The sequence below is a fragment of the Bos indicus x Bos taurus genome, chromosome 11 (genome assembly GCF_003369695.1).
Source record: "Bos indicus x Bos taurus breed Angus x Brahman F1 hybrid chromosome 11, Bos_hybrid_MaternalHap_v2.0, whole genome shotgun sequence".
Taxonomy (NCBI): Eukaryota; Metazoa; Chordata; class Mammalia; order Artiodactyla; family Bovidae; genus Bos; species Bos indicus x Bos taurus.
The window spans coordinates 21,319,516-21,342,887 of record NC_040086.1 but is presented as its reverse complement, the minus strand read 5'-3'; the positions used below and the strand labels follow the sequence as shown (position 1 = coordinate 21,342,887).

Sequence of the window (23,372 nt, the reverse complement as noted above, 5' to 3'; positions counted from 1 at the left end):
AGCTCATCTGTACTGTCTTTCTAGATTCCATACATAGACATTAATATACTTATTTTTCTTTTTCTGACTCACTTCACCCTGTGTGACAGACTCTAGGCCCATCCATATCACTGTAAATTACCTAATTTCATTCCTCTTTATGGCTCAGTAATATTCCATTGTATATATGTACCACAACCGCTTTATTCTTTCATCTGCCGATGGATGTTTAGGTTGCTTCCATGTCCTGGCTATTGTAAACATTGCTGCAGTGAACACTGCGGTACATGAGTCTTTGAATTACAGTTTTCTCAGGGTATAGCCCTTTAGTGGGATCGCTGGGTCATGATAGTTCTATGTTTAGTTTTTTTAAGGAACCTCTGTACTGTTCTCCAAGTGGTTGTATCAATTTACATTACAACCCACAGTACATTTGGGTTCCCTTTTCTCCACACCTTCTCCAGCATTAATTATTTGTGGACTTTTTGATGATGACCATTCTGATGGTATAAGGTATTAATACCTCATTGTAGTTTTGATTTTCATTTCTGTAATAATGAGTAATGTTAAGCATCTTTCCATGTGTCTGTAGGTCATATGTATGTCTTCTTTGGAGTAATGTCTATTTAGGTCTTGCACCCATTTTTTTGGATTTATTTATTTGGCTGTGCCAGTTCTTAGTTGTAGCATGTGGGATGTAGTTCCCTGACCAGGGATCAAACCCAGGCCTCATGCACTGGGAATTAGGTCTTAGCCATGGGACCACCAGGGAAGTCCCTCCTTCAGTTCTATTGTATGTGTTTTTAAATTTCCTTTGAGAATTCCTCTTTGATCCATAGATTGTTTACATATAAGTGTATTGTTAAAGTTTCAAGTGTTTGAAGATTTTCCTGTTAACTTTCTGTTATTGATTTCTAGTTTGTTTCTATTGTGGTCAAAGAACATATTTTTAATGATTTCAGTTCTTTTCAGTTTGTTCAGATTTGTTTTGTAGTCCAAGATATATTCTATCTTGTTTTGTGTTGCTTAGGCACTGGATAAGAATGTGTTTTCCTCTCTTCTTGTATGGAGTGTTGTATAAATGTTGATTAATTCTTGTTGACTGATGGTATTGTTGAGTTCTTTTAAATTCTTTGTGATTTTCTATATAGTTGTACTGATTGTTTAGAGAGAGGTATTGAATTGTTCAGCTATTACTGTGGGTTTGTGCATTCTCCTTTCAGTTCTATCAGTTTTTGCTTACATTTTAGAACTCTGTTGTTTGGTGGATATGCATTTGGGATTGCTGTCTTCTTGATGGACTGGCCTTTTTAACATTGGATAATGTCCCTCTGTCCAGTGAATTTCCTTGCTTTGAAGTCTACTTTCAGTTCATTTCAGTTGCTCAATCATGTCTGACTCTTTGCGACCTGATGAACTGCAGCACGCAGGCTTTCCTGTCCATCACCAACTCCTGGAACTTGCTTAGACTCATGACCATCGAGTTGGTGATGCCATCCAACCATCTCATCCTCTGTCGCCCCCTTCTTCTCCTGCATTCAGTCTTTCCCAGCATCAGGGTCTTTTCCAGTGAGTCAGTTCTTTGCATCAGGTGGCCAAAGTATTGAAACTTCAGCTTCAGCATCAGTCTTTCCAATGAATATTCACGACTGATTTCCTTTAGGATTGACTGGGTGGATCTCCTTGCAGTCCAGGGGACTCTCAAGAGTCTTCTCCAACGCCACAGTTCAAAAGCATCGATTCTTCAGCACTCAGCTTTCTTTATGGTCCAACTCTCACACCCATACATGACTACTGGAAAGACCTTAGCTTTGACTGTACCGACCTTTGTCGGCAAAGTAATGTTTCTGCTTTTTAATATGCTGTCTAGGTTTGTCAATAGCTTTTCTTCAAAGGAGCAAGTGTCTTTTAATTTCATGGCTGCAGTTGCCATCTGCAGTGATTTTGGAGCCCAAGAAAATAGTCTCTCACTGTTTCCATTGTTTCCCCATCTATTTGCCATGAAGTGATGGGACCAGATGCTGTGGTCTTAGCTTTTTGAATGTTGAGTTTTAAGCCAGCCTTTTCACTATTCTCTTTCACTTTCATCAAGAGGCTCTTTAGTTCCTCTTCCCTTTCAGCCATAAGGGAACCTACATATCTGAGGTTATTGGTATTTCTCCCAGCAGGCTTGATTCTGGTTTGTGCTTCATCCAGTCCACCATTTCACATGATGTACACTGCATAGAAGTTAAATAAGTAGGGTGAAAATATATAGCCTTGACATACTCCTTTCCCAGTTTGGAACCAGTCGGTTGTTCCATGTCCGATTCTAACTGTTGCTTCTTAACCTGCATACAGATTTCTCAGGAAGCAAGTAGGTTGGTCTGATATTCCCATCTCTTGAAGAATTTTCCACAGTTTGTTGTGATCTACACAGTCAAAGGCTTTAGCACAGTCAATGAAGCAAAAGTAGATGTTTTTCTGGAATTCTCTTGCTTTTTCTGTGATCCAACAGATGTTGGCAATTTGATCTCTGGTTCCTCTGTCTTTTCTAAATCCAGATTGAACATCTGGAAGTTCTTGGTTCAAGTACTGTTGAGGCCTAGCTTGGAGAATTTTGAGCACTACTTTGCTATCGTGTGAGATAAGTGCAATTGTGCGGTAGTTTGAACATTCTTTGACATTGCCTTTCTTTGCGATTGGAATGCAATCCTTTTCCAGTCCTGTGGCCACTGCTGAGTTTTCCAAATTTGCTGGCATGTTGAATGCAGCACTTTCACATCTTTTAGGATTTGAAATAGCTCAGTTGGATTTCCATCACCTCCACTAGCTTTGTTTGAAATCTACTTTATCTGATATTAATGTTGCCACTTCTGCTTTCTTTTGATTAAGGCTTGCATGATGTATCTTTTTCTGTTCTTTTACTTTTATCTACTTATATTATTGTATTTGAAGTGACTGTCATTAGGTAGTACATAGTTAGGTCACTTTTTTTAATCCACTCTGCAAATCTCTGCTTTTAATTGCTATAACCATCTTCATGCAGTGTAATTATTGCTGTGTTATGGCTTAGCCTGCCATTTTAGATACTGTTTTCTGTTTCCTGGGGTTACTTGAACATTTATTAGAATTCCATTTTGATTTATTTACTGTGTTTTTGTGTATCTCTTTGTATAGCTTTTTGTATAGTGGTTCTGAGTATTACATGATGTATACAGTCAACCCTTGAACAAGGCGGGGGGTTAATCTGTGCATAACTTACAGTTGGCTCACAGTCTCCACTATTGCTCTGAATCTCCAGCTTCAGTCAGCCATGGACTATGTAGTACTATGGTATTTACTTTTTTTTAAGTTTATGTTTAAAAATTACTTTTGGCTCTGGGTCTTCACTGCTGTGTGAAGTCTTTGTCTAGCTGTGTATGGCCAGCCGGGGCCACTGTGTGTGGCATGTGCAGGCTTCTCCTTCCAGCAGCTTCTCGCTGTGGAGCACAGGCTCTGCGCACCAGTGCGCAGCAGTTTCAGCTTGCAGCTGTAGAGCTCGGGCTCAGTAGCTGTGGCTCATGGGCTTATTTAGTTCCCCAGGGCATGTGGAATCCTCCCAGACCAGGGACTGAACCCATGTGCCTGCATTGGCAGGCTGATTCTTAACCACTGGACCACCAGGGAAGCTCCCAGTATTTACTGTTGAAAGATATCCCCCTATAAGTGGAACCACACAGATCAGACTCACATTGTTCAAGAGTTAATTGTGTATAACTTATCACAGCATATTGGTATTATTTTATCTGTTTGATTGAAGCATAGAGATATTTATCTCCCTTCCTTTATGTGGTTCTGTATAAGATGATTGCCTTAATATATCCTCTACCTACATTTAGAACCACACGAGACATTGTTACAATTTTGCTTCAGCCATCAAACATAATTGGAAAATGAAGAAGAGAAGGAAAGCCTGTTGTACTTACCCAATAATTTCTTCATCATGTTCTTCCTTCCTTCCTGATGTTCTGAAATTCCTCCTTCATTGTTTGCCTTCTGGTTAGACAACTTCTTTGGAGTGCAAGGAGATTCAACCAGTCCGTTCTGAAGGAGATCAGCCCTGGGATTTCTTTGGAAGGAATGATGCTAAAGCTGAAACTCCAGTACTTTGGCCACCTCATGCGAGAGTTGATTCATTGGAAAAGACCCTGATGCTGGGAGGGATTGGGGGCAGGAGGAGAAGGGGACGACAGAGGATGAGATGGCTGGATGGCATCACTGACTTTATGGCCATGAGTCTCAGTGAACTCTGGGAGTTGGTGATGGACAGGGAGGCCTGGTGTGCTGCGATTCATGGGGTCGCAAAGAGACACGACTGAGCGACTGATCTGATCTGATCTGATCTGATTAAGCCATTCTTTTAGGGTGGGTCTATTGGCAACACATTTTCTTAATTTTGTTTCATTTGAGAATGTTTATATTTCCTCTTCATTCCAGAACAGTATTTTCACCAATATAGGATTCTGAGTTGGTAGCTCTTTTCATCTAGCACTTAAAAGAATATTATCGTGACTTCCTCTGACTTCCATGGTTTTTGATGAGAAATTTTCTGTCATTTTAATTGTTTTTCTAATCTAGGTAAGGTGGTGTTTTTCTCTGACTGCATTCAAGCCAGTCTATTTACAAATCTTCTCTTCCATTTGTGTATGGTTTTTTGTGTGTGAAAAAAATATTTCCCCAGCAATATTGTATTGTTAGCCTTAAATAGGAATTACTTGGAAGTTTTAGTAAAATTATTTCATAATGAAACTACTACTTTAAGAAGGTCTCCAGTGAAGTAAAAAAAATTTTTTTATATTTATCTAATACCCCCCTCTAAGCCAGGGTACTTTATATTTTCAGATTCTATTAGCAAAAGTAATTTTTCATTCCTTTGACCCTATTTGAAATTTGGAGTCAAATATTTCAGTCTTTAATGTATATGCTGGAAAACTACCAAGACTTGAATTCAGTGAAATCTCTTTATGACTGTATTTTAAGTTATCTGTGTTACATTAGCATTTTACCTGAGGAAGTTCAAAACTTTGCAGGGTAGGAAAAGTATAGGTAACCAGAAATATCTTCAGATCTGTATAATAAACCAATTCTAGTTTGCTTTTGCTTTTTTAGATTTTTGTCTTCTATTAGGATTTAGGTTGAACAATTATTAAGTTGATAAAAGCATAACTTAATACTTATTGATACTTTATTAATAGTTATAGTATATGGAGTGAATTCTACCTTTTAGAATTATTAAAGTATTAAAGGACCCAGCTTTTTACAGAATGTATTTTGTTGTTCTTAAGTAATTCCTAATTTTTTCATTTAGTCACCACTTTGGAACAAAAATATCTTGCCAAAATATTAAGCCAAAACATTTCTTCTGTGGTTTCTTTTTCAGAGTTTGAGTATGTTATGCTTTTTAGCAATTCATAATACTAAGCTCTTTTAGTCTGCATACTTTGGTTACAGCAAAAGTACAGGTTTAAAAATAAAATTATTTTCAAATACAAGGTTTTTTTATAACGTTTTTTAATGGGCATTTAATAATGAATATACTGGTAACTACGGCCATCTTCATATTGATTTTATAGCCTTCTTAAAAATAAAAAAAACTTAAAAGATTGAGACTTTCCTTGTGAATCACTTTGTGGGATCTTGTTCCCTTTTAAATAGTAATGATCATTCACTATTCAAGTTAAAATTAAAATAATACAGATGCATGTGAAATAAAAGGGAAAATCTCTTCTTTCTCTTCTTCCATCCCACCAGTCTCAGCTCACCAGAATCTACATAGCCTAATCTTTTGGCTCAAAAATGAACTCTTCTTCCTTTTTAAAAATAGAAGCAGTACTTAAAAAAAAAAAGATCTTAAACGGAAGTTCAATATATTGCCAGATCACTAAGTTTTTTTCCCAAAGGCAGTGAGTAGAATTATGGTGGTACTTGTGTACCTCCTGGGAAAGCTCTTGAGTTCTGTGCTAATAATTTGAGAACTCCTGTTTCTTTTGTGCTTCTGATAGTTAAAAGTAAGAAATTAGTTGAACATTTTATGAAGGAGACATACTCTGGTTTTTAAAAGCATATATTTAAAAAATAGCCTTATATTCCTAATATAAATGTTGCTTTGTCAGAAATTTCAACATTTGGAACAAATTTTATTAATAATTTCTAAATAAATAAAGTATAATTCAAATTAGGTTAGTTAGGATTAGTGTCCAGAAAGCTGTTAGAATTCACATAATGCTAAATGTAAAGTTGTTTTCTGTATTATCTAATTGTTCGGTTGTTTTAGATATACTACTGAAATTAACTCCTGCAATGAAAATATATGTTTTTGTTTATATTTTCTTGATTTTATTCATTTTCTTTCTGTGTTGTGGTTTTTTTTTTTTTTGACAGGAACTTTGAGGTGTAATTTGTGTTATTATACAGTCTGCCACTTACAGTGTATAATTTAGTGGGTTTTAGTATATTCACAGAATTGTGCAACCATCACTACATTTAATTATTAATCCTTTTCATCACCTCAAAAAGAAACCTTGATTCCTTCTGTCGTACCCCTCCCCAGCCCCAGGCAACCATTGGTCTACTTTGTCTCTATAAAACTGCCTATTCTGGCATTCCATGTAAACGGAATCATATAATATGTGTTTCACTTGGCAGAACGTTTTAGGTTCATCCATGTTGTAGTATGCATCAGTATTTCATTCCTTTTTATAGCCAGTTATTAGCCCATTGCATGGATATGTGTGTGTATGTATGTTGGTCACTTAGTTGCGTCTGACTCTTTGAGACCCCATGGACCCCTCTGTCCATAGGATTCTCAAGGCAAGAGTACTGGAGTGTGTTGCCATTTCCTTCTCCATGCGACCTTCCGAACTCAGGGATCAAACCTGGGTCTTCTGCATCGCAGGCGGATTCTTTACCATCTGAGCCACCAGGGAAGCTTGTATGGATAATGCTACATTTTATGTGTCAATACATGGGTGGGCTTCCCTGATGAACTCAGTGGTAAAAAATTTGCATGCCAGTGCAGGAGACATGGGTTCGATCCCTGGGTCGGGAAGATCCCCTGGAGAAGGAAATGGCTACCCACTCTAGTATTCTTGCCTGGGAAATTCCATGTACAGAAGGGTTACAGTCCATGGATTCACAGAAGAGTTTGACACAACTTAGTGACTAACAGCAACAAAACAATACATGGACATTCAGGTTATTTTACATCTTTTGGCTATTAAGAATAATGTTGCTATAAACACTTGTTTAAATATTTCTTGTGTAGATGTAGTATTTTCCTTTCTCTCAGAGTGGAATTGCTGGGGCATATGGTAAATTTCATGTTTAATTGTTTGAGGAGCCACCAGACTGCTTTCCTAAGTGGCAGCACCACGTTATACTCCCACCAGCAGTGTGTGAGGGGTCCAGTTCCTTCACAGCCACGCCAGTACTTAATGATCGTTTTGATTCTAGCCATACTAGTGGAAATGAAGTGATATCTCATTGTGGTTTTTATTTGCATTTTCCTAAAGTAATAATGTTAGACCTCCTTTCTTGTGCATATTGGCCATTTGTTTATCTTTTTTGGAGAAATGTCTATTCAGATTCGTTTCCCATTTGTTAATTGGGTTCTTTGTTATTAATTTGTGAGAAATCTTTATATATTCTGAATACAGATTCCTTATCAGATAAATGAACTGCAAATATTCCTCCTGGTTTATGAACCAGAGCATTCTTACAATATTGTGATTAATATAGAATAGTTAAAGCTTATATAAACTTTTTAATTTTCAGAAAGTGAAAATGTTTAGCACTTGAACTTTTCTAATCATGGGTTCATCATTAATGTTTCAGGGGTTTACTTCGGGCTTGTGCCTTAGATCAGTTCTCGAACATTATTAAGCATTAACAAGTGGTGCGGATGCTGTTGGTTCCTGACCCTCTGCCTTAATGATCCCTGTTAACTATCACAAAATATTAGAAAAATGCTGATAAGTAGCAGTTTCTACTTATCTACTAGATAAAATTTAGATTTATCCTCTCTTGTTTGCACATACAATTTGCATATATTTGCATATACAAAGTTTCTTATACTATTTAGCCATGGTTAGTGCCTCAGTTATTTGGTTCCTTTTAAAATTCATGCATACACATACTTTTCTTCCTAGGTTTGTCTTCCTTCAGATCCTCACAGTTATTTGAACTTAAGAAAATAATCTAATAATCAAAGAATGTTAGAACTTAAAAGGAGCTTTACAGATCATCCAATTAATTCCTCTTCTCTTTGCCCAGATAGAAATTAATTAAATCACTTAATCCAAGATTACATAGTTAATTAATGGTAGGTATAGGTAGTTCTTGGGGCTTCCCTGGTGGCTCAGACGGTAAAGCATCTGCCTGCAATGTGGGAGACCCCGGTTCGATCCCTGGGTTGGGAAGATCTCCCGGAGAAGGAAATGGCACCCCACTCCAGTACTCTTGCCTGGAAAATTCCATGGACTGAGGAGCCTGTTAGGCTACAGTCCGTGGGGTTGTAAAGAGTCGTACACGACTGAGTGACTTCACTTTTACTTCACTTTCACTTTCATAGGTAGTTCTTAGTAAATTTATTTCTGATAATTCTTTTTTGAAGGAAAGTACAAATTTATTTCAGCTCATATATTTTTAGTGATTTTCAAATACAGATCTCCTTGGCAACATTTCTTCAGATAATAAAAAGCTTACTATTTTTGGAATGACTTAAAAATTGATTCTGTGCTAAATAGTATCTAATTATTTTACCGTGTACCAAAAAACCCATAAATTTAGCCTGGCAGATAATTTGGCTTTTAAAAGTATGATTTATAGGTGTTTTTGTTTTCTCTTTTTCTCTCACCTTTATTAAGGTATAAGTGAGAAAAGTTGTATATACTTTTAAGGTATATAATGTGATATTTTGATATATATTTACATTGTAAATGATTACCACAGTCAAGCTAATTAACATTTCCACCAGCTCACACAGTTATCCTCTTTTTGTGTTGTGAGAACACTTAAGATGTCTCTCAACAAATTTCAAGAATATGATACAGTATTATTGAGTATGGTCATCATGTTGTATATTAGATCTCCAGAACTTACACATTTTGCATTACTGAAGTTTTGTGTAAAGGGGACATTTCCCTTTATGGGTGTCTTTTCTCTTCTGTTTTTAAACAAAGGAAGCATATGAGGAAGAAGATAGATGTTTAAAAATATGTGCTAGTGAAATGTGGGACAGAATTTCATGAATAAACTTATGTAAAACAGAGTACAGTGGGCAGGTTAGTTATTTCCTGGAGACATGTTACACCTATTAGAAAATTCAAAGGCAGTGATAAGAAAAAGACATGTAATAGGAAAAGGATAAAGCTATCTGCCCTCCCTCCCCAACTCCTCCCCACGTGCCCCCTTTAAAAATCTCCCTGGCCAAAGTCTGTGTAAGGGAAGAGACAGTCTTGCTTTCACCAGTCTAAGTTAATAGGCTAATAGATGTTCCTTTTAATATTTACAAAAATACTAAAGTCTCTTTTTTTCGTTTAAAATGAAAGTCACTCAGTCGTGTCTGACTCCTTGGGCTTTTTGACCCAATGGACTTTACAGTCCATGGAATTCTCCAGGCCAGAACACTGGAGTGGATAATCTTTCCCTTCTCCAGGGGATCTTTCCAACCCAGGGATCGAACCTAGGTCTTCCTCATTGCAGGCAGATTGTTTACCAGTTGAGCCATTGTTTAGCCCTTCACTTTAATAGTTAAGCGATCTTTTTTTTTTTTACTTTTTGCCCAAAATAGTTAATCTGTGTTGTTTCTTTCATAGGAGTTTGCTTAGCCAAATAGGTAGCTGTATATAAACATCTAGTTTTTTAGACACCAACTGTGAGATGTGTGGAAAGCACTGTTAAACACTAAAAATAGATGGTGAAAGCACTGCTGCCTGCCTGCCTGCCCTTGGTCTGCTCCTGCCTAGGCTTCTATATAGCCAGTGGCCTATTCCAACTATGCTGTAATGTTTCTAAAATCATTTTTATGCTTCACTGTAAAAACTCTTAATTCTATCTTCTTTGAACTGTGAAACAGTTCTGTCCTATGTCAATCTCAGTTTATGTGGAACTGAAATAATTTTTGTCTTAGAACCAAGTATTCCAGTTAAGTCTTTGGGCTTATTTTCATCTTTTAAATTTGCCCTAGATTAGGGAACCTATTACTAAAGTAGGAAATGTAAATCTGCCCCCAATTCAAAAGAGAGTTATTTCAGATAAAAATTTTTGAATGTGGCCTGCAGAATTCAGGTGCTTAAGAGCCACACACTGCCGGGTTGTTAGTTCATATAATCTAGGAAACATGCCTCATTCTAGCCCTTCGTAACTGAGCTGACTTTCCTGCTTGCCTAATCATAGTGTCTCTTTCTCCAGGAAGACTTTTTAGATGAACTCCACTCATCTACCAGTCCTCAAGTAATTTATCAAGAATCCTTAGACATTCTCATGAGTCTGAGAGTTGTTACGAGATTTAAACAACTTTGTGTTTCTCCATAGGTATAGATACTAACGGACTTTCCAGGTGGAGCAGTGGTTTAAGAATCCACCTGCCAATGCAGAGACACAAGAGACATGTTTCAATCCCTGGGTCAGGAAGATCCCCTGGAGTAGGAAATGGCAGCCCACTCCAGTATTCTTCCCTAGGTAATTCCACAGACAGAGGAACCTAGCAGGCTGCCATCCAGGAGGGTCACAAAGAGTTGGACACGATTGAGTTTGCACGCACACACACACATAGATACTAGTACTGTACATCTGAGACCTGGGATCGATCCCTGGGTTGGGAAGATCCCCTGGAGAAGGGAAAGGCAACCCACTCCAGTATTCTGGCCTAGAGAATTCCATGGACCGTGGAGTCCCAGAGTCAGACATGACTGAGCGATTTAAGAGTGTCTATTGGAGGGTGAGTTTGAACATGATCATTTTGAAACAACGACAAAACCTTTTTGAAATTTTGTAAGTAGCATATTTGAGCAGCAGTTTAAAATAAAGATTTTAAAAACTGTGTTTTCTGTGATTCTAGGTAGTTCTTTAGAGGGACCTTCATGGAAACTGAGGGGATTGATGAACTAGAGGTAGGGGATACCACACTCTTTTTAACCAGGGCAGCTTTACTCTTACTTGTGTTATGCATTGTTGTTCAGTGTAGATTTCTCTTGGAAGCTTGCCTCTCCCTTCTAAAAGTTGTGAAAGTCGTAGGACTAACAGGTTTATGATTTGGGGTTTTGGAGGGTAAACAGGATGATGTGTGTGGCTGACTGAATTATTATTATTATAGAAGATCTGTAAACAGATCTTCTCTAGTTAGCCTGGTAAGAAGTCCTCAGAAGTTATTAATGATGATTGGGGAATGCTACTCCAGGACATCTTTGACGAATAAGTCAGTAGTTCTCAAGTTTTTGATCTGATAACTCCTCTACACTCTTAAACAATTATTGAGGGTCTCAAAGAGCACCTTGTATATGAGTTATGCCCATGAATTTATATTTAAAAAATAAAACACTTAAATTTATTTTAAAATAGTTAACTCCTTACGTATTAACAATAAATTTTTTTTATAAAATGTATTTCCCCAAACAAAAAATTTAGTGTCATTTTTTACATTTTTGCAAATCTCTTTTTCGACTTCATAAAAGAAACAACAGTTTCTGGTAGTCCAGTGATTGAGACTATACTTCCACTGCATGGCACACAGATTCAATCCCTGGCTAGGGGACTGAGATCCTGCATGTTGCATGGCAAGGCCAAAACATAAAAAATTAGAAAAAGAAGGAACAGATTCTCTTCATTCAGTTGGTTGTGATATGCTGTTTTAGTTGAACTGTATAAAGAAAATACAGCCTCATGGCTGTAAATAGTTGGGAAGGGAAAAGGTTTTTCAGATATTATGAACATTTTTCTTTGACATCAGACCCCACAAGTTTCTTATTTGCAATGTGGAGTCTAAAACCGTGGCAATGAACTTTCTTTTTCCTGAACTTAAAGTTGCAATGTACCCTTGTAGAAACCTAACTGCTGCTCCATCACCCTCAAAAGTTGTTAAGTGATCTGGCCACTCCTATCTCTGATCTCATCTCCAGACCCTCTGCTGGCTCTGCTTGCTATTTGTTTCTCTGAACAGTCTCCTTCATTGGGCTTTAGTGCTTGCTGTTACCTCCAACTTCACAGCAAATAAATTCAGTCGAGATCAGTCACTCTGTCCTGTTGGCTCTTTGAGACCTCATGGACTTCAGCAGGCTAGGTTTCCCTCCATCACTAACTCCTGGAGCTTCCACAAACTCATGTCCATTGAGTTGGTGATGCCATCCAACCATCTCATCCTCTATCATTCCCTTCTCCTGCCTCCAATCTTTGCCAGCATCAGCGATTTTTCCAATGACTCGGTTCTTTGCATCAGGTGGCCAAAGTATTGGAACTTCAGCTTCAGCATCAGTCCTTTCAATGAATATTCAGGGTTGATTTCCTTTAGGATTGACTGGTTTGATCTCTTTGCAGTCCAAGGGACTCTCAAGAGTCTTCTCCAACACCACAGTTCAAAAGCATCGATTCTTCGGCACTCAGCTTTCTTTATGGTCCAACTCTCAACATCCATACGTGACTACTGGAAAAAACCATAGCTTTAACTAGATGGACCTTTGTCGGCAAAGTAATGTCTCTGCTTTTTAATATGCTGTCGAGGTTTGTCATAGCTTTTCTTCCAAGGAGCAAGCGTCTTTTAATTTCATGGCCGTAGTCACCATTTGCAGTGATTTTGGAGCCTAAGAAAAGTCTGCACTGTTTCCATTGTTTTCCCATCAGTTTACCACGAAGTGATGGAACTGGATGCCATGGTCTTAGTTTTTTGAATGTTGAGGTTTAAGCCAGCCTTTTCACTCTCCTCTTTGACTTTCATCAAGAGATTCTTTAGTTTTTCTTCGCTTTCAGCCATAAGGGTGGTGTCATCTGCATATCTGAGGTTATTGATATTTCTCTCAGCAGTCTTCATTCTGGCTTGTGCTTTATGCAGCCCAGCATTTTGCATGATATACTCTGGATAAAATTTAAATAAGCAGGGTGAGAATATACAGCCTTGACGTGTACTCCTTTCCTAATCTGGAACCAATCAGTTGTTCCATGTCCGATTCTAACTGTTGCTTCTTAACCTGCATACAGATTTCTCAGGAAGCAAGTAAGGTGGTCTGATATTCTCATCTCTTGAAGAATTTTCCACAGATTGTTGTGATCCACACAAAAGTTCTAGTGTAGTCAATGAAGCAGAAGTAGGTGTTTTTCTGGAATTCTCTTGCATTTTCTGTGATCCAGTGGATGTTGGCAATTTGATCTCTGGTTCCTCTGCCTTTTCTAAATCCAGATTGAACATCTGGAAGTTCTCGGTTCAGGTGCTGTGGAAACCTAACTTGGAAAATTTTGAGCATTACTTTGCTAGTGTGTGAGATGACTGTAGTTGTGCAGTAATTTGAGCATTCTTTGGCATTGCCTTTCTTTGGGATTGGAATGAAAACTGACCTTTTCCAGTCCTGTGGCCACTGCTGAGTTTTCCAAATTTGCTGGCATGTTGAGTGCAGCACTTTGACAGCATCATCTTTCAGGATTTGAAATACCTTAGCAGGAATTCCATCACCACCTAGCTTTGTAGTGATGCTTCCTAAGGCCCACTTTGCATTCCAGGATGTCTGGCTCTAGGTGAGTGATCACACCATCATGGTTATCTGGGTCATTAAGACCTTTGTTGTATAGTTCTTCTGTGTATTCTTGTCATCTCTCAATATCTTCTGCTTCTGTTAGGTCCATACCATTTCTGTCCTTTATTGTGCCTATCTTTGCATGAAATGTTCCCTTGGTATCTCTAATTTTCTTGAAGAGATCTCTAGTCTTTCCCATTCTATTGTTTTCCTTTATTTCTTTGTACTGATCAGAGGAAGCCTTTTTTAATCTCTCCTTGCTATTCTTTGGCACTCTGCACTCAATGGGTATATCTTTTCTTTCCTCCTTTGCCTTTCACTTCTCTTCTTTTCTCAGCTATTTGTAAGGCCTCCTCAGACAGCCATTTTGCCTTTTTACATTTCTTTTTCTTGGAAATGGTCTTGATCACTGCCTCCTGTACAATGTCTCTAACCTCCATCCATCGTTCTTGAGACACTTTTGTCGATCAAATCTAATCACTTGGATCTATTTGTCACTTCCACTGTATAATCGTAAGGGATTTGATTTAGGTCATACCTGAATGGTCTAGTGCTTTTCCAAACTTTCTTCAATTTAAGTCTGATTTTTGCAATTAGAAGTTCAAGATCTGAGCTACAGTCAGCTCCCGGTCTTGTTTTTGCTGACTGTATAGAGCTTCTCCATCTTCGGCTCCAAAGCATATAAGCAGTCTGATTTCTGTATTGACCATCTGGGGATGGTCATGTGTAGAGTCATTTCTTGTGTTGTTGGTCGAGGGTGTTTTGCGTTCTCCTGGCAAAACTCTCTTAGCCTTTGATCTGCTTCATTTTGTACTCCAAGACCAAACTTGCCTTTTGCTCCAGGTATCTCTTGACTTCCTACTTTTGCATTCCAGTCCCCTATGATGAAAAGGACATCTTTTTTTTTTGGTGTTAGTTCTAGAAGATCTTCTAGGTCTTCACTGAACCATTCAACTTCAGCTTAGTCAGCATTCTGGTTGGGACATAGGCTTAGATTACTCTGATATTGAACAGTAGAGATCATTCTGTCGTTTTTCAGATTGCACCCAAATAATGCATTTCAGATTCTTGTTGACTTTGAAGTCTACTCCATTTCTTATAAGGGATTCTTGCCCATAGTAGTAGATGTAATGGTCATCTGAATTAAATTCGCCCCTTCGGGTCTATTTTAGTTCACTGATTCCTAAAATGTCAATGCTCACTCTTGCCATCTCCTGTTTGCCCACTTCCAATTTACCTTGATTCCTGGACCTAACATTCCAGGTTCCTATGCAGCATTGTTCTTTACAGCATCAGACTTTACTTCCATCACCAGTCACATCCACAGTTGGGCATTCTTTTTGCTTTCACTCAGCCTCTTCTTTCTGGAGCTATTTCTCCACTCTTCTCCAAATAAATTAGATATTGTGTTCAGTCGCTCAGTTGTGTCCAACACTTTGTGATCCCATGAATTGCAGCATGCCAGGCCTCCCTGTCCATCACTAACTCCTGGAGTTTACCCAAACTCACATCCATTGAATCAGTGATGCCATCCAGCCATCTCATCCTCTGTCGTCCCCTTCTCCTCCTGCCCCCAATCCCTCCCAGCATCAGAGTCTTTTCCAGTGAGTCAACTCTTCGCATGAGGTGGCCAAAGTATTGGAGTTTGAGCTTCAGCATCACTCCTTCCAATGAACACCCAGGACTGATCTCCTTTAGGATGGACTGGTTGGATCTCCTTGCAGTCAGTCCAAGGGACTCTCAAGAGTCTTCTCCAACACTACAGTTCAAAAGCATCAATTCTTCGGTGCTCAGCTTTCTTCACAGTCCAACTCTCACATCCATACATGACCACTGAAAAAACCATAGCCTTGACTACACGGACCTTTGTTGGCAAAGTTATATCTCTGCTTTTCAATATACTATCTAGGTTGGTCATAACTTTCCTTCCAAGGAGTAAGCGTCTTTTAATTTCATGGCTACAGTCACCATCTGCAGTGATTTTGGAGCTCAAAAAAATAAAGTCAGCCACTGTTTCCACTGTTGCCCCATCTATTTACCATGAAGTGATGGGACTGGATGCCATGATCTTCGTTTTCTGAATGTTGAGCTTTAAGCCAACTTTTTCACTCTCCTCTTTCACTTTCATCAAAAGGCTCTTTAGTTCCTCTTCACTTTCTGCCATAAGGGTGGTGTCATCTGCATATCTGAGGTTATTGATATTTCTCCTGGCAATCTTGATTCCAGCTTGTGTGTCTTCCAGCCCAGCGTTTCTCATGAGGTACTCTGCATACAAGTTAAATAAGCAGGGTGACAATATACAGCCTTGACATACTCCTTTTCCTATTTGGAACCAGTCTGTTGTTCCATGTCCAGTTCTAACTGTTGCTTCCTGACCCGCATACAGGTTTCTCAAGAGGCAGGTCAAGTGGTCTGGTATTCCCATTTCTTTGAGAATTTTCCACAGTTTATTGTGATCCACACAGTCAAAGTCTTCGGCATATTGAATTAGGCCCACCCTAATAAAGACCCTGCTTTCAAGTAAAGTCACATTCTGAAGTAGTAGGAATTAGGACTCCTGGTATGAATTTTTAAGGGGACACAATTAAGTCCGTAACAGTAATATTGCATACTTTATTCAAGTATTCTCTTACTGATGGATGTTTGCTTTCTAGTTTTTACCACTATGAACAGTGCTGAAGTAAAATCATTTTATGTATATTCTTTTATTTGGTTAAGATAAATCCCAGGGGTGTGTTTTCTGGGCCATAGAATTTATTTTTAATTTTGATAGTGGTTGCTGGATTACTTTTCAAAAAGCTGTTATCAGCATTTCTGCCAGCAAGGTAACAGAATAATCTTTTCTGAACATTCCTGTCAACAATAGGTGTTATTGATCATTTAATTTTTGCTAATAAAATATTCTCTAATTCACATTTCTCTTGATTCTGTCGAATTTGAGGAACATTTCGTATATTTGTATAGGGAAAATTTTAAATGCAAAACTTCAGTAAGATTGTAAAAGTTATTTTAAGAAGAAAAACTTAAACTACCATCTGAGTATGTTGCCAGTTCCCACTTAATAATGAATTGAGTTTCAAAAGTTGATTTGTGAATGCTCGTGATTTGAAAGGCACTCTCATGGAAAGGCAGTGATAGGAACAGTGATTGTCAACCTACGCTATAAGGCATGCAGTATAGATAGGATACGGTCCTACTTTATTGGAGGAAAGATATTAATGGTATTTCTGCATTAGCCACCACTTATGTGCTTATGGGAGGTATTGATTAGTTGTATGTAGGTAGACTATTTCGTGTACATTGAATAATAATACATATTCAATTCATAGGAAAGCTTAGATATACTTAAAGACTGTTGCATATACTTTAGTTACAGTGACTACAGTACAAATATATATTTTTGTATTTATTTATTTATACAGAAAATGTTACACTGCCAGATTTTATGACAGCCTTCAGAAGCTGTTTACAACTGATACTCACTAAAGGTGTGTGTGTGAGAGCAGTTACAATATGCATCACATATTTATCTATGTGTTGGGGTGGCATTAAAAGAATAAAGAAAAAAATTCTTTTGTTTATTTATGTGTACTTGATGTCTCATTTCAGTAGACTGAGGTTCAAAATAAGATCCTATTTTTAAAAAGTAAAAGCAAATGGCTGGATCCCTCTTATTAAAATATAAGCTTAGTGAGAGCAATTTTGTGTATCTTGTTCACTGTTCAATCTCTGACATTTAAAATAGCACCTTATACACAGTAGACTTTCAGTAAAAATTTTCTGGATGAGTCCCAGTTTAGGGGGAGAAAGAACTTTTTTCTTCATTCTTTTAATGCCCCCTCCACACACTGATAAATATGTGATGCATGTTGTAAGTACTCTCTCACACACACCTTTAGTGTATATCAGTTGTAGATAGCTTCTGAAGGCTATCATAAAATTTGGCAATATGACATTTTCTATATAGTCTTGGATCATTTGAGTACCATTTAGATTCATTTGAGTACCATTTAGATGGAATGGAACACTTTAGCTATAACTGCTATCTTATGGAAGAGAAGTTTTGTTTTGTTTTATACTATCTGTATAGGAAGTGCTACTTCTGCCTGCTCATTAAAGAAATCTCTTTAACAGCCATCTTCTTTGAAATAATAAAAAACAAAGTCTGTATTTCAGGAATTGGTTCTCTGCTTATCTTTAAACATTTATCATTGCCCTTGTTTTCCAGTCAGAGGTTTTTGAAGTATTATTTTGTTTTTAAGGAATTAAAATAATTTATTAGTCTCTTGTGTAAATGAACTTTATGATCCTAATTTGACAGATTTAAGATGTGATAAAGGTTAATCTCTAGAAATTTAGATGAACAGTTCACATCATGCATTATTTTCTATTTAAGCCTAATCCTTTGTTCGATTTATTTACCTGATACGTTTTATTTGACTCTTAGTAACCATCAATGGGAAGATCCCCTGGAGAAGGGAAAGGCTACCCACTACAGTATTCTGGCCTGGAGAATTTCATGAACTGTATAGTCCATGGGGTCGCAAAGAGTTGGACATGACTGAGCGACTTTCAGTTCAATTCAGTTCAACCATCAGTGAATAAAACCGTTTGAATTTTAATTTCTAAGATTTCATGTATCACGCTGCTGCTAAGTTGCTTCAGTCGTGTCCAACTCTGTGCGACCCCATAGACGGCAGCCCACCAGGCTCCCCTGTCCCTGGGATTCTCCAGGCAAGAACACTGGAGTGGGTTGCCATTTCCTTCTCCAATGCGTGAAAGTGAAAAGTGAAAGTGAAGTTGCTCAGTCATGTCTGACTCTTAGGGACCCCATGGACTGCAGCCTACCAGGCTCCTCCGCCCAGGGGGTTTTCCAGGCAAGAGGACTGGGGTGGGGTGCCATTGCCTTCTCCATCATGTATCATACAACATGTCAACCTTAATATTTTAACTATATGTGACTGAATTACAAGCACTATCATGGTCTGGGGTGTTTTTTTTAAAAACATTAGCATTTCAACACAGTAATTAAATACAGTTGAATTGATTCTACATAATAAATGTTGATTTTAGTTCTGACTGCCTTTATGTTGAATGATTTCTGCTTTAAAAGTTCATGCTCCTGAAATCAACCAGACTCTGTAGCCTTCACTACCACTCGTTTTCACTCTTAATTCGGAGGAAAAGATATTTTATTACTTTCACCCCTATAACACAGAGGCTTTGAGTGTTCCCTGAATGTCAGAGGTTTAGTGTGAAAAACAAAGAGAAAATGATTCTGTAAGTAGATAAACAAGGCCTTGCCTAATGGGAGCGTCAGTAGAGGAAATTTACAAGGGAACAAGTAATTATAATTCAATAAGACAAACCCAGTAACAAAAATGTGATACCTAGTACAAGGATTAGCATAGAGCGGAGTATAAGGCCCATAGATCAGGGGAAATTTTTGATTAATCTCTATATATCCAGCCTGGTATTTAATAGGTTCAATAAATCAGTTAAATGAATGAGATTAATACTGCCTTAGAAAGAGACAAGAAGCAAACAAGTCTTCCCAAATGAGATGAGATCTGGGTTTTGAAAATCAAATAGGTAGACAGAAGGGCAAGAGAATGAATGATAGCCACGGAGAACAGTGTGAAAACTGCATGCCATGTTTTACAAACTGCAGATAGTATGAATTCCTTCAGCGTAAAGTGTAAACTGAAGAGCAGCTAAAGATGGAGCTGTATTAATGAAGAATTATATAATTTCCAAGGGTCTTCTTGAAAAACAACATTTTTTAAAATGTAATCTGATCAATTTACATTTTCTTGAATACTTTCTAAAATGTGTTTTGAGGTACCTAAATCACTTTTTCAAAGCGCTTGGGTATTTTTTAAAGTTAATTAGAATTATTGTTAATTAAATATTTTTAATCTTAATATTTCTTACCTCTAGCAATTTAGCTTTATGTCAGATTTTTAGTATATTTATAATATTACATAATACATGGGATCTTTTGTGTAAACGAAGATCATTTTACCCATTTTGAATGGGTAAGATGATTTTACTTGTTCAGATGATAAGATTCATAGTGCTGCATTTACATTTATGGTATGCTGGTGTTACTTAAAAGTATGACCACATACTCAAAGCCAAGTTTTATACAGAGGCCCGCTATATAAATAGATACATTTCATGGACATTCTATTCCTTATGCTGATGGAGCTACTAGACACTCCCCATATGCCTCCAAGGTTTGACAGTCTATGGTTTAGTGGAAAGAGCTTTGCCCTAAATACCAGGAGGCCCAGTTCAGCATTGCTCGTTAGCTATGAGGTTGTGGGTGTCTCCTTTTTCACTTCAGTTCAGTTGCTCAGTCATGTCCGACTCTTTGCGACCCCATGAATCACAGCATGCCAGGCCTCCCTGTCCATCACCAACTCCCGGAGTTCACTCAAACTTGTCCATCGAGTCAGTGATGCCATCCAGCCATCTCATCCTCTGTCGTCCCCTTCTCCTGCCCCCAATCCCTCCCAGCATCAGAGTCTTTTCCAATGAGTCAACTCTTCGCATCAGGTGGCCAGAGTATTGGAGTTTCAGCTTTAGCATCAGTCCTTGCAATGAACACCCAGGACTATTTCCTTTAGAATGGACTGGTTGGATCTCCTTGCAGTCCAGGGGACTCAAGAGTCTTCTCCAACACAACAGTTCAAAAGTATCAATTCTTAGTGCACTCAGCTTTCTTCACAGTCCAACTCTCACATCCATACATGACCACTGGAAAAACCATAGCCTTGACTCGACAGACCTTTGTTGGCAAAGTAATGTCTCTGCTTTTTAATATGCTGTCCAGGGTAGTTATAACTTTCCTTCCAAGGAGTAAGCATCTTTTCATTTCATGGCTGCAGTCACCATCTGCAGTGATTTTGGAGCCCAGAAAAATAAAGTCTGACACTGTTTCCACTGTTTCCCCGTCTATTTCCCATGAACTGATGGGACTGGATGCCATGATCTTCGTTTTCTGAATGTTGAGCTTTAAGCCAACTTTTTCACTCTTGTCTTTCACTTTCATCAAGAGGCTTTTTAGTTCTTCACTTTCTGCCATAAGGGTGGTGTCATCTGCATATCTGAGGTTATTGATATTTCTCCTGGCAATCTTGATTCCAGCTTGTGCTTCTTCCAGCCCAGCGTTTCTCATGATGTACTCTGCATATAAGTTAAATAAACAGGGTGATGATATACAGCCTTGACGTACTCCTTTTCCTATTTGGAACCAGTCTGTTGTTCCATGTCCAGTTCTAACTGTTGCTTCCTGACCTGCATACAGGTTTCTCAAGAGGCAGGTCAGGTGGTCTGGTATTCCCATTTCTTTCAGAATTTTTCACAGTTTATAGAAGGACTGTGTGAAATAACATCTGTCATTTCAGTTCAGTCGCTCGGTCGCGTCCAACTCTTTGCGACCCCATGAATTGCAGCACACCAGGCCTCCCTGTCCATCACCAACTCCCGGAGTTCACCCAAACTCACGTCCATCGAGTCGGTGATGCCATCCAGCCATCTCATCCTTTGTCGTCCCCTTTTCCTCCTTCCTCCAGTCCCTCCCAGCATCAGAGTCTTTTCCAATGAGTCAACTCTTCTCATGAGGTGGCCAAAGTACTGGAGTTTCAGCTTTAGCATCGTTCCTTCCAAAGAACACCCAGGACTGATCTTCTCTGGTTTTATAAATGTGTAGCTGTATTTTACGTGATGCTGGATCCTTGAATAGGAATGTAACCCCAATTATAGCAACTTTTCCAGGACTATCTTAGTGAAACTGGGGCCTGTCTATGTTGTTTTTCATTTGTGAGATATAGGTCTATGTGTAAGATAGTCCTTCTTATTCAACTTTTATAATAAGTTCCTCTCTCCATCCCCCATGTCATAGTTGAGATTTTGGTAGGATAGGCGCAGATATCTAGCCCAGAATTTGGTGTATGGGTCTAAAACTGAGGAGAAAAATCAGATTTGGAGTCATCAGTCCATGGGGCTGCGAAGAGTCAGACATGACTGAGCGACTAATACTTGAACTTTTCATGTAGGTGATAAACATATGGGAGTAAGTGAGATTAGTTAGGGGAAAGAACAGAAGGAGGGAGCAGACAGACAAGGATGGACTCCACATTTGAGGGGTGAAGGAAAATATGTAACTCTAAGGAACAAATGGAAAAAGAAACAGAAATAAAAAGAAGCAGTTGGGATTGTGTGTCACTGATAAGAGAGAGTTTAAAAAATGAAAAATCGAGCCCCCTTCTCCCCCCCACCACCAAAAAAAGCCTGTCATGTAGTTTTAGGGTGCACCTTTCAAGGAAGATAAGTCAACCTTGAAGGTAAAGGGTGTCTACAAAAACAGTTTAAACCAATGAGGGCATGCAGTTATATGTATAAAAGTAAAACTTTTGTCAAAAGTTCCGTTCATGTTTTGTTTTAAAAAAAGGTTTTTAAAATCTTGCTTAGTGTTGAAGAGGAATCCATTTACAAAGTCTGTTACCTACACACAGAATGCTATGGCTGGTGAATAGAAAGCTGAGAAGCATCTGGGTTCTGGTGTGTACTCCATCCATTATTTTAACTGCTCAAGCACTCAGTCGTCTAATAGGGTGGGAGATCTGTAAGCAGATCAGTTATTGTCAGGTAGGTAATTGCTATACCAGAGATGACAAAAAGTTCTTGGGCAAATGATTTACGCCTTTGGGGGCTCCGTTTCTTTACCTGTAAAATAATAATAAATTATTATTTATAGTTGACGTAGCACCCTTCACACAGTTTTGCATTGCCGTAATGTTACTTGCTTCTAATTAAAAAGTATAAGTGCATATATGTGTTTGTATACATATCTGTGTACTTCTAATATATGTTAAAAAATTCATTATATGGTACACTTGATAAAAAAAAATCTGTCTGTACACTGAGGCTGTCAGGCCCTCAGCTAATGAAGTGTGTACAGTAAGATAGACCATACTAAATGCTCTTGGTTAGTGAGTGCTGTCTACTTTAATCCAGTGAGAGTTCTACCATCCTTTGAAGAGTTGAGCGTTTTTGAAACATGTTTGTCTTCTGAATTTTATTTTGCTGCCATTTTAAAAAGTAGGGAGTGGTTTTGACCCATAATGAGTGACAAAGGGAAGCAAGGAAAGACTGTCTTGCCGGTTGTGAAAATTTAAGTTTTATGAAGAGCGGTGGCTGAGATGCCTTCAAAGAAATGGTTGAGGAAAACGAAGGTAAAGAGTGCGGGGCATTTATGAATAGGTGACCACCAAGTTATCTTCCTGAAGCATGGACAGTCTCTCATTGTCAAAAGTGCCTATTTGGTGTCCTTTGATACAGGGTGACTTTGTATTCAAGGCATTTATTAGCTTGTATTATGTGCCCTGTACAGTGCTAGTTGCTGGAGTTACTTTGGTGAAAAAAAAAAGATACAGGCCTCTTGAATGTTACGATTTGGTAGGAAAGATAGAGTTAACAAGGGACACATCGGAGGTCAGTTTTGCCCAAGCACTGTATGGAGCCAGCGTTCTAACTACCACTGGTTCTGGACAAAAACCATGTAAACTGCATCGTTTATCTCTAGCTCAGCCTCTCCCTCCCTCTCAGTATTCCCACACTCTAGGATAGGCATAGTTTAAGGAAAAA

At 38.3% G+C, this 23,372-nt stretch overlaps 1 protein-coding gene across 3 annotated transcripts in view; it reads left to right on the top strand.

The window, feature by feature from the left end:
- SOS1 (SOS Ras/Rac guanine nucleotide exchange factor 1) overlaps nt 1–23,372 on the top strand; it is a 131,106-nt gene that overhangs the window by 28,853 nt on the left and 78,881 nt on the right. The gene's annotated exons all lie outside the window — the stretch shown is intronic.